Here is a 12,051-nt window from a genome sequence, read left to right on the forward strand (position 1 = left end):
ACCTGTCTATATAAAAGGTCCCACAGTTGACAGTGCAGGTCAGAGCAAAAACCAAGCCATGCGGTCGAAAGAATTGTCCGTAGAGCCCCGAGACAGGATTGTGTTGAGGCACAGATCTAGGGAAGGGCAACAAAAAATGGCTACAGTATTAAAGGTCTCCAAGAACACATTGGCCTCCATCATTCTTAAATGGAAGAAGCTCTCTTAGAGCTCGCCGCTCAACCAAACGGAGCAAGCGGGGGAGAAGGGCCTTGGTCAGGGAGGTGACCAAGAACCTGATGGACACTCTGACAGAGCTCCAGAGTTCCTCTGTGGAGTTGGGAGAACCTTCTAGCAGCAGCACTCCACCAATCAGGCCTGGTAGAGTGGCCAGACGGAAACCACTCCTCAGTAAAAGGCACATGACAGCCCACTTGGAGTTTTCCCAAAAGGCCACTAAAGACTCTCAGATAATGAGAAACAAGATTCTCTGGTCTGATGAAACCAAGATTGAACTTGAATGACAAGTGTCACATCTAGAGGAAACCTGGCAACCTCCCTATGGCAAAGCATGGTGGTGGCAGCATCATGCTGTGGGGATGTTTTTCAGTGGCAGGGACTGGGAGACTAGTCAGGATCGAGAGAAAGATGAACGGAGCAAAGTACAGAGAGATCCTTGTTGAAAACCAGCTCCAACCGGACAACGACCCTAAGCACACAGCCAAGACAACGCAGGAGTGGCTTCGGGACAAGTCTCTGAATGTCCTTGAGTGGCCCAGCCAGAGCATGGACTTGAACCCAATCAAACATCTCTGGAGAAACCTGAAAATAGCTGTGCAGCGACGCTCCCCATCCAACCTGACAGAGCTTCAGAGGATCTGCAGAGAAGAATGGGAGAAACACCCCAAATTCAGGTGTGCCCAGCTTGTAGCGTCATACCCAAGAAGACTCAAGGCTGTAATTGCTGCCTCGAAAGGTACTTCAATAAAGTACTGAGTAAAGGGTCTGAATACTTATGTAAATGTGATATTTCATTTTCTTTATTTGCAAAAATGTCAAAAAACAGTTTTTGCTTTGTTATGAGGTATTGTGTGTAGATTGATGAGAAGAAAAAATACATTTTATAATAAGCCTCTAACGTAACAAAATGTTGAAAAAGTTTAATTCACATTAAGTTGCTTTCATCCCTGTGTAGTCATGGAAACAAATGTTTTTTTTTTTTTTGTTTTTTTTTTACAGTTGTACATTTTGAACTGAATGTCAGATAAGCAAAGTACAGTACACAGATAAATGAACGATAAATACTTATTTCTGTAGGCGATAGTATGTGCGTCAATGGGAGGGATTTCAAGAAGCACAAGACTTGCATTCAAATCTCTTTTTCTAGTGCTGCTTCCAATTGGAAAACAGTAATAACACTGTCTGTAGCCTAGTATTAGACAGACACAAACCAGGCCACATCAGCAAGTTAGATCAGAGTCCATATCACCAGAGCTAAATTCAAAACTCATATGATTTTTCACTATGGACCGACCCTGATTTGTGATAATCTGTGGGCGTAACATTAAAGTTGAAACAAATGCAGACCATTGTGGATAAGAAATTGCACGTCTTAAAATGATTTGTCAAGTCAGCAACGGAAGTTTGATAATTTCCTGAATTGTGTTGGGATTGACCCACAGCGCTGCATCTCACAAAGATCACGATGTCTGCTAGATATGTCCCTTTGGAATTCCCCATGATAGGGAATGTCCTCGCTGCTCGAAAGACTCCTTTCCACTACCGCAAAATAACAGTTAACATGATTCACCTTAAAACAACTGAAGACTTGGTGATACCCTAAGATTTCACATTTTACACAGAAAGAGTGTTGCCTTTGGGAAGTTCAGATCTCATGTCTCCTCTCAAGTCGCGCTTTCAGAAATGTTAATCCCCGCAACTGTAGATATTTAGATTTGGTCAATGGAGACCTTTATACTGTGTTCTTGGTGAAGAACAAGAAAAAAAAGAACAGTGACACAAAAATATGGCAAGAGCATCTGAAATGACTAGCTAAGACGATTATAACCACATACAGAACCCTGCTATGTCAAATACTCAAATAAATGGAGTATTATGCAATAGCTTTTGCTTGACAGATGTGTGTTTTACCTTAGGTCTCAATGCAATGTTAGGGTTCTCCCTGTCTGTAACACATATTCATACCTGGTGTCTAGGTAGACCATTTGTCTTAGTCTCTCTAGTTGGTTTACCACCCTGTAGCTGGCTCAATGGCCCGTGTTCTACCAAGTTGGCACTACACCTCGTTATTTGTGATGTCCCTCTATAGGACACATTTACACCCATCTAGGTAGAGTATTTATCTTCGTCTCCCATCTAGGTAGAGTATTTATCTTCGTCTCCCATCTAGGTAGAGTATTTATCTTCGTCTCCCATCTAGGTAGAGTATTTATCTTCGTCTCCCATCTAGGTAGAGTATTTATCTTCGTCTCCCATCTAGGTAGAGTATTTATCTTGTCTCTTCCATAGGTTTCTCTACATGTCCCTCTGACCACCCATCTAGGTAGAGTATTTATCTTCGTCTCCCATCTAGGTAGAGTATTTATCTTCGTCTCCCATCTAGGTAGGTTTATCTTCGTGTCCCATCTAGGTAGAGTATTTATCTTCGTCTCCCATCTAGGTAGAGTATTTATCTTCGTCTCCCATCTAGGTAGAGTATTTATCTTCGTCTCCCATCTAGGTAGAGTATTTATCTTCGTCTCCCATCTAGGTAGAGTATTTATCTTCGTCTCCCATCTAGGTAGAGTATTTATCTTCGTCTCCCATCTAGGTAGAGTATTTATCTTCGTCTCCCGTCTAGGTAGAGTATTTATCTTGTCTCTTCCATAGGTTTCTCTACATGTCCCTGTAGCTGGCTGTGGCTGTCCTCCAGCTCGGCCAGCGGATGCTGCTCTCCTGTAACATGTTCTGCTGCATGGAGTACTGGAGCTGGACACTGAAGTGACTACACACCAGAGTGCTACTACGCAACTCCTCCTGCAGAGACAACAGCCGGCGACGGAGTGGAGAGGGACAGGTGGTCACACACACAAAGTGATACAAACACACATGTACAAACAGTCAAAAGCACACACACACACACACACAAACATGGTAGTGGAGACTGTCAAACAGTCACAATGCTGTACAAGTAACAGGGAGGTACCTACATGTAGCACTGCAAAACACACACACCTCGTGGCTCTTGATGTCCAGCTGTCTCTGGTACCGATCCTTGGCCTCCATCTCTACAGGCCAGCACTGTCTCTGGTACCGATCCTTGGCCTCCATCGCTACAGGCCAGCGCTGTCTCTGGTACCGATCCTTGGCCTCCATCTCTACAGGCCAGCGCTGTCTCTGGTACCGATCCTTGGCCTCCATCTCTACAGGCCAGCGCTGTCTCTGGTACCGATCCTTGGCCTCCATCTCTACAGGCCAGCGCTGTCTCTGGTACCGATCCTTGGCCTCCATCTCTACAGGCCAGCGCTGTCTCCAGCTGCCTCACTTGACACACAGAAACAAAACATGTTAATGTAATCAGAAACGCTCCTGTTATCTGCAATATGTTATGTATTTATGTCAAACATACATGTTATTGTAATTTCTCCTTGCCATATTGCACATCCTTGTATTGTATACAATCCTTGATACCTATGGTATGATAATGGTAAGACATTTGATGAGGGGGAGAAGGGAGAGAACGATGAAGGGGAGAAGGGAGACGGAACGATGAAGGGGAGACGGAACGATGAAGGGGAGACGGAACGATGAAGGGGAGAAGGAACGATGAAGGGGAGAAGGAACGATGAAGGGGAGAAGGAACGATGAAGGGGAGAAGGAACGATGAAGGGGAGAAGGAACGATGAAGGGGAGAAGGGAGACGGAACGATGAAGGGGAGAAGGAGAAGGAACGATGAAGGGCGATGAAGGGGAGAAGGAACGATGAAGGGGAGACGGAACGATGAAGGGGAGACGGAACGATGAAGGGGAGAAAGGAGATGGAACGATGAAGGGGAGAAGGAACGATGAAGGGCGATGAAGGGGAGAAGGAACGATGAAGGGGAGACGGAACGATGAAGGGGAGAAGGAACGATGAAGGGGAGAAGGAACGATGAAGGGGAGAAGGAACGATGAAGGGGAGAAGGAACGATGAAGGGAGAAGGAACGATGAAGGGGAGAAGGAACGATGAAGGGAGACGGAACGATGAAGGGGAGATGGAACGATGAAGGGGAGAAGGGAGACGGAACGATGAAGGGGAGAAGGAGAAGGAACGATGAAGGGGAGAAGGAACGATGAAGGGGAGAAGGAACGAGAAGGAGACGATGAAGGGGAGAAGGAACGATGAAGGGGAGAAGGAACGATGAAGGGGAGAAGGAACGATGAAGGGGAGAAGGAACGATGAAGGGGAGAAGGAACGATGAAGGGGAGAAACGATGAAGGGAGACGAACGATGAAGGGGAGAAGGAACGATGAAGGGGAGAAGGAACGATGAAGGGGAGACGGAACGATGAAGGGAGAAGGGAGACGGAAAGATGAAGGGGAGAAGGGAGACGGAATGAAGGGGAGAAGGGAGACGATGAAGGGGAGAAGGAGACGGAAAGATGAAGGGGAGAGACGGAAAGATGAAGGGGAGAAGGAGACGGAACGATGAAGGGGAGAAGGGAGATGGAAAGATGAAGGGGAGAAGGAACGATGAAGGGGAGAAGGGAGACGGAAAGATGAAGGGGAGAAGGGAGACGGAAAGATGAAGGGGAGAAGGGAGACGGAAAGATGAAGGGAGACGGAAAGATGAAGGGGTTTACATCTAATTGTTGTATACGATGAATGAGTGAGTATGATACTCTTTGTATAATTGTGTAATATAATTTTGGACTGTTTAATGAAGAAAAATACAATTCCCTTTTGATTTGAACTAAATCAGACGACCGCTCCTGAGCCCAGTTAGGGTCAGACATCCTGGGACAGCCCTTTTCTGCCATTCCGAATAAAACCCAACTTTGAGAAATTATCACCAGACCATGTTTTTCTCCATTAGGGGAAGACAAAGGTTGTAGACCAAGCTTATCTCAATTATGAGGTTGTAGAATATTTTAACCATATCACGTGGTTAAACTCGGACTATCGATACCGACAGAATAAGAACAAGTCTTTGATATTAATTACTAGTCTGCAGCTAGGAATTCGGTATCATTGAACGCGAAGAACGACAACCGCCGAAACATCCATTCTATAACGAATGTCACTTTGAACTATCCCCTCTAACCAAGACAGAGAGAGAGAGGGAGAGAGACGGACAATTCTACAAAATAAAGACTTTTCACCAACGATCAAGACGACACACTGAGCGTATATATATATATTGATTGCAATTGTTCCCGAATGAGTGAGCGTTCATGTGTAAGGGATTAGCATTTTAATTGTTATAATTAACTCTGTAGGGACTTCTTAGTCGACCCCCCCATTGCCCCTTTGTCTAACAAGCCGCCATGCCGGTTCAGCCCACTAGGGCACATTCTATCATTTCATGTAACCATATTTACTGTTTGTTTATGCATTTCTGTGAATTACTTAGTAATAAATAAATGATTTAAGACAATTGATGTATGGATGACTCATTGTAAAGACTGGATTTGTGCAGATAACCAACAATTTATGACGTTTGGAATGAGACTAACGTGAGGTCAAATAAATAAATCATTGATCAGATATGAAAATATCTGAAAGGTTATATTGGGAAATTATAACTTTGTAATCTGAATACTTTCCTTTGTGCCCCAACTTCCTAGTTAATTACAGTTACATGATTATTCAATTTAATCGAGTAACTAATTACAGAGAATCTTTGATAAAAACGAAGTCTTCAGTTTAATGATAGTAAAGACACGACAGGAGCCGGAAAGATGTAGGGGAGAAGGGAGCCGGAAAGATGTAGGGGAGAAGGGAGCCGGAAAGATGTAGGGGAGAAGGGAGACAGAAAGATTAGAGCGGCAGGTAGCCTAGTGCAGGTATACCCCTAGGGGTAAGCGCAATGCAGTCGGGGGTATGCCAAATAAAAATGTAATTCACATTTTAAAAAATAAATAATAATAATATATATCATTTTTTAAATGGTTTTAATTTTTTTCTTCACATTTTTAAAACAGTCCATTTATATTTTCCAATGGGGCTATACACTTGGGTGAGGTTTTTTTCTTCACATTTTTAAACAGTCCATTTATATTTTCCAACGGGGCTATACACTTGGGTGAGGTTTTTTTCTTCACATTTTTAAACAGTCCATTTATATTTTCCAATGGGGCTATACACTTGGGTGAGGTTTTTTTCTTGCTTGTGTAGCCTCGTTTCACTGCCAAAAATAATAGTAAAACATCTAGTGTTCAGCGACATAACAACACAATGTCAAATACAGGTAGCCTAGTCAAATAATGAACATCTAATCACAATAACCGTTAGTCTCTCGCAGAAATTCCACTAACGGTCCTTATGTAGCCAAATGTAGCTGCTGCTCATTTCATTTGCTCGAAAATTGAGGCTGTGATTAAGAAGTTGTAATTCTTCTGTCTGCATTAACAAGGACAGCACACAGGTCTTTACATCATTGTAAGATTTTTTTGTGTGCAAATGAACTCAAGCTTACGGACAATGTCAAATGTGATATAGCGAAGCACCTGAGTGAGTTGGTTGCGCAATTACAAAGTTACTTTCCTGAAACTGATGACACAAACAACTGGATTGGTTATCCCTCTCATGCCCTGTCTCCAGTCAACTTACCGATATCTGAACAAGAGTACCTCATAGAAATTGCAACAAGCGGTTCTGGGAAAACTGAATTTAATCAGACGCTGCTGCCAGATTTCTGGATAGGGCTGTGCTCAGAGTATCCTGCCTTGGCAAATCGCGCTGTTAAGACACTAATGCCCTTTGCAACCACGTACCTATGTGAGAGTGGATTCTCAGCCCTCACAAGCAGGAAAACTAAATATAGGCACAGACTATGTGTGGAAAATGATTTAAGACAGACTCTCCAATACAACCCAATATTGCAGAGTTATGTGCATCCTTTCAAGCACACCCTTCTCATTAACCTGTGGTGAATTATTCACAATTTTTGATGAACAAATAAAGTTTTATATGTAAGATGGCTAAATAAAGAGGTAAATTATTGATTATTATATTATTATTATTTGGTCCTATAAGAGCTCTTTGCCACTTCCCACGAGCCAAGTTGTGACAAAAACACACACTCATTCTTATATTTAATAAATGTATCATATAGTGTGTGTATAGTGTGTGTGTGACAGGCTTACAATGATGTCAAAAAACAACATTTGAGAGTGCGCTGACACTGGTGCTAGAGGGGGTACGCAGCTGGAGGTTGAACGTTTGAAGGGGTACGGAACTATAAAAAGTTTGGGAACCACTGGCCTAGTGGATAGAGCATTTGGCCAGTAACGAAATGGTTGCTGGTTCAAATACTCAGGCCAAATACAAGGAACTTAAACCTCATTTGCTCCAGGGCGTCGTACTACTACGTAGACAACACTTTGTAGAATAAGGATGGTAGAGTAGGAGTTGGGTTACTAGGATCTATTTCTTTAAATAATGGATGACAGTTTAGCTAATCAGGTAGAACAAATAGAAGGCCAGAGTTAGGGACCAGAACAGGTAGATATAGAAGTTGAAGATATACTAGCAGAACACATGAGAAGACTGTTTGTTAACAGTTAACAAGATTGTGTCCAACAGGTGAATTACAGGAGAAGGTGATTCACTCAATCCAACCAGGAGACTGGGTGTGGATCCAGTCCCAGGTAGTGTGGATCCAGTCGCACTGGGTGTGGATCCAGTCCCTGAGTAGAATAGACTGGAAGCAGCCCTGTTGGGAAGGGCCATACCAGGTTCTGTTAAACCACCGCCTTTGCCATTAGAATAGCTGAGAGAGTTTTTTTTTTTTTTTTAAAGTTTTACCCCTTTTTTCTCCCCAATTTCGTGGTATCCAATTGTTGTAGTAGCTACTATCTTGTCTCATCGCTACAACTCCCGTACGGGCTCGGGAGAGACGAAGGTTGAAAGTCATGCGTCCTCAGATACACAACCCAACCAGCCGTACTGCTTCTTAACACAGCGCGCATCCAACCCGGAAGCCAGCCGCACCAATGTGTCGGAGGGTACACCGTGCACCTGGCAACCTTGGTTAGCGCTCACTGCGCCCGGCCCGCCACAGGAGTCGCTGGTGCGCGATGAGACAAGGACATCCCTACCGACCAAGCCCTCCCTAACCCGGACGACGCTAGGCCAATTGTGCGTCGCCCCACGGACCTCCCGGTCGCGGCCAGTTACAACAGAGCCTGGGCGCGAACCCAGGGACTCTGATGGCACAGCTGGCAATGCAGTACAGCGCCCTTAACCACTGCGCCACCCGGAAGGCCTAGCTGAGAGAGTCACTTGGGTCTAGGTTACCCACTGCAAGAAGGTATGTACACATATGAGCACGGCTGATCACACACAGAGTTAGGAGAAAAACTGTTTGTGCTCCTAGAAGTGTGAGTGTGGGGTGGTACCTAGTAGACCAACTAAGGGCAGGAAAGGGTTGGCGGTTTTTGGGAAGAGTAGGGGCTCTGAGCTGCATCATAATCTTGGTAACCTTTCTGATACATCCAGATCTACCACCTGCTGGTACTAATTATATGACACCATTGTCAGTGATAAGAAGTAAAAGATAAACTATATAATACACTGATGAGTCACTTACAGAATAAGGAGTCAAAGAAGATCAAGATGTAGGATTTAAGGTAAACATTAAACAATTCCCTAGGAAAGCAAATAACTTACAGGGATTGGGTTGGCCAGATTGAAGTACTCGGCCAACCCACCTCGGTTCACTTTAACTCCTGATGAGTACCAGTGTTATAAATACAAGAATGGCACAGAGAACTTAGATGATTTTAATGGCTAAAAGGTAATCGTTAATGTGACTGCCAAAGGTTTGGAAGTACAGCACCTATAACTGATGTATGGTAGGCTTGTACCAGCAAAGGATGCATACGATAGACACTACAAAAAGGGTGGTTAGGAACTTGCGCCCCGGGGTTATTGGTCCAACCAGTTCGAGTGTAGACCGCATTATCTGCCAAGAGAATTCTCTTCGATTATAATCACAGCCGTATATATCCCCCCCCAAGCAGACACATCGATGGCTCTGAACGAACTTTATTTAACTCTTTGCAAACTGGAAACCATTTATCCGGAGGCTGCATTCATTGTAGCTGGGGATTTTAACAAGGCTAATCTGAAAACAAGACTAATCTGAAATTTTATCAGCATATCGATTGCGCAACCAGGGGTGGAAAGACCTTGGATCATTGTTACTCTAACTTCCGCGATGCATATAAGGCCCTGCCCCGCCCCCCTTTCGGAAAAGCTGACCACGACTCCATTTTGTTGATCCCTGCCTACAGACAGAAACTAAAACAAGAGGCTCCCACGCTGAGGTCTGTCCAACGCTGGTCCGACCAAGCTGACTCCACACTCCAAGACTGCTTCCATCACGTGGACTGGGATATGTTTCGTATTGCGTCAGATAACAATATTGACGAATACGCTGATTCGGTGTGCGAGTTCATTAGAACGTGCGTTGAAGATGTCATTCCCATAGCAACGATTAAAACATTCCCTAACCAGAAACCGTGGATTGATGGCAGCATTCGCGTGAAACTGAAAGCGCGAACCACTGCTTTTAATCAGGGCAAGGTGTCTGGTAACATGACCGAATACAAACAGTTCCGCTATTCCCTCCGCAAGGCTATCAAACAAGCTAAGCGTCAGTACAGAGACAAAGTAGAATCTCAATTCAACGGCTCAGACACAAGAGGCATGTGGCAGGGTCTACAGTCAATCACGGACTACAGGAAGAAATCCAGCCCAGTCACGGACCAGGATGTCTTGCTCCCAGGCAGACTAAATAACTTTTTGGCCCGCTTTGAGGACAATACAGTGCCACTGACACGGCCTGCAACGAAAACATGCGGTCTCTCCTTCACTGCAGCCGAGGTGAGTAAGATATTTAAACGTGTTAACCCTCGCAAGGCTGCAGGCCCAGACGGCATCCCCAGTCGCGCCCTCAGAGCATGCGCAGACCAGCTGGCCGGTGTGTTTACGGACATATTCAATCAATCCCTATACCAGTCTGCTGTTCCCACATGCTTCAAGAGGGCCACCATTGTTCCTGTTCCCAAGAAAGCTAAGGTAACTGAGCTAAACGACTACCGCCCCGTAGCACTCACTTCCATCATCATGAAGTGCTTTGAGAGACTAGTCAAGGACCATATCACCTCCACCCTACCTGACACCCTAGACCCACTCCAATTTGCTTACCGCCCAAATAGGTCCACAGACGATGCAATCTCAACCACACTGCACACTGCCCTAACCCATCTGGACAAGAGGAATACCTATGTGAGAATGCTGTTCATCGACTACAGCTCGGCATTCAACACCATAGTACCCTCCAAGCTCGTCATCAAGCTCGAGACCCTGGGTCTCGACCCCGCCCTGTGCAACTGGGTACTGGACTTCCTGACGGGCCGCCCCCAGGTGGTGAGGGTAGGCAACAACATCTCCTCCCCGCTGATCCTCAACACTGGGGCCCCACAAGGGTGCGTTCTGAGCCCTCTCCTGTACTCCCTGTTCACCCACGACTGCGTGGCCACGCACGCCTCCAACTCAATCATCAAGTTTGCGGGCGACACAACAGTGGTAGGCTTGATTACCAACAACAACGAGACGGCCTACAGGGAGGAGGTGAGGGCCCTCGGAGTGTGGTGTCAGGAAAATAACCTCACACTCAACGTCAACAAAACTAAGGAGATGATTGTGGACTTCAAGAAACAGCAGAGGGAACACCCCCCTATCCACATCAATGGAACAGTAGTGGAGAGGGTAGCAAGTTTTAAGTTCCTCGGCATACACATCACAGACAAACTGAATTGGTCCACTCACACAGACAGCATCGTGAAGAAGGCGCAGCAGCGCCTCTTCAACCTCAGGAGGCTGAAGAAATTCGGCTTGTCACCAAAAGCACTCACAAACTTCTACAGATGCACAATCGAGAGCATCCTGGCAGGCTGTATCACCGCCTGGTACGGCAACTGCTCCACCCTCAACCGTAAGGCTCTCCAGAGGGTAGTGAGGTCTGCACAACGCATCACCGGGGGCAAACTACCTGCCCTCCAGGACACCTACACCACCCGATGTTACAGGAAGGCCATAAAGATCATCAAGGACATCAACCACCCGAGCCACTGCCTGTTCACCCCGCTATCATCCAGAAGGCGAGGTCAGTACAGGTGCATCAAAGCTGGGACCGAGAGACTGAAAAACAGCTTCTATCTCAAGGCCATCAGACTGTTAAACAGCCACCACTAACATTGAGTGGCTGCTGCCAACACACTGACACTGATTCAACTCCAGCCACTTTAATAATGGGAATTGATGGGAAATGTAAATATATCACTAGCCACTTTAAACAATGCTACCTTATATAATGTTACTTACCCTACATTATTCATCTCATATGCATATACTGTACTCTATCATCGACTGTATCCTTATGTAATACATGTATCACTAGCCACTTTAACTATGCCACTTTGTTTACATTCTCATCTCATATGTATATACTGTACTCGATACCATCTACTGTATCTTGCCTATGCTGCTCTGTACCATCACTCATTCATATATCCTTATGTACATATTCTTTATCCCCTTACACTGTGTATAAGACAGTAGTTTTGGAATTGTTAGTTAGATTACTTGTTGGTTATTACTGCATTGTCGGAACTAGAAGCACAAGCATTTCGCTACACTCGCATTAACATCTGCTAACCATGTGTATGTGACAAATAAAATTTGATTTGATTTGAGTTAGTCATCAGATGTGACAGTATGGAGACGCCGTGGAGAAAGTTCTGCTGCCTGCAACATCCTCCAGCATGACCGGTTTGGCGGTGGGTCAGTCATGGTGTGGGGTG

Source organism: Oncorhynchus tshawytscha, linkage group LG28, assembly GCF_018296145.1.
Source record: "Oncorhynchus tshawytscha isolate Ot180627B linkage group LG28, Otsh_v2.0, whole genome shotgun sequence".
Classification (NCBI taxonomy): domain Eukaryota; kingdom Metazoa; phylum Chordata; class Actinopteri; order Salmoniformes; family Salmonidae; genus Oncorhynchus; species Oncorhynchus tshawytscha.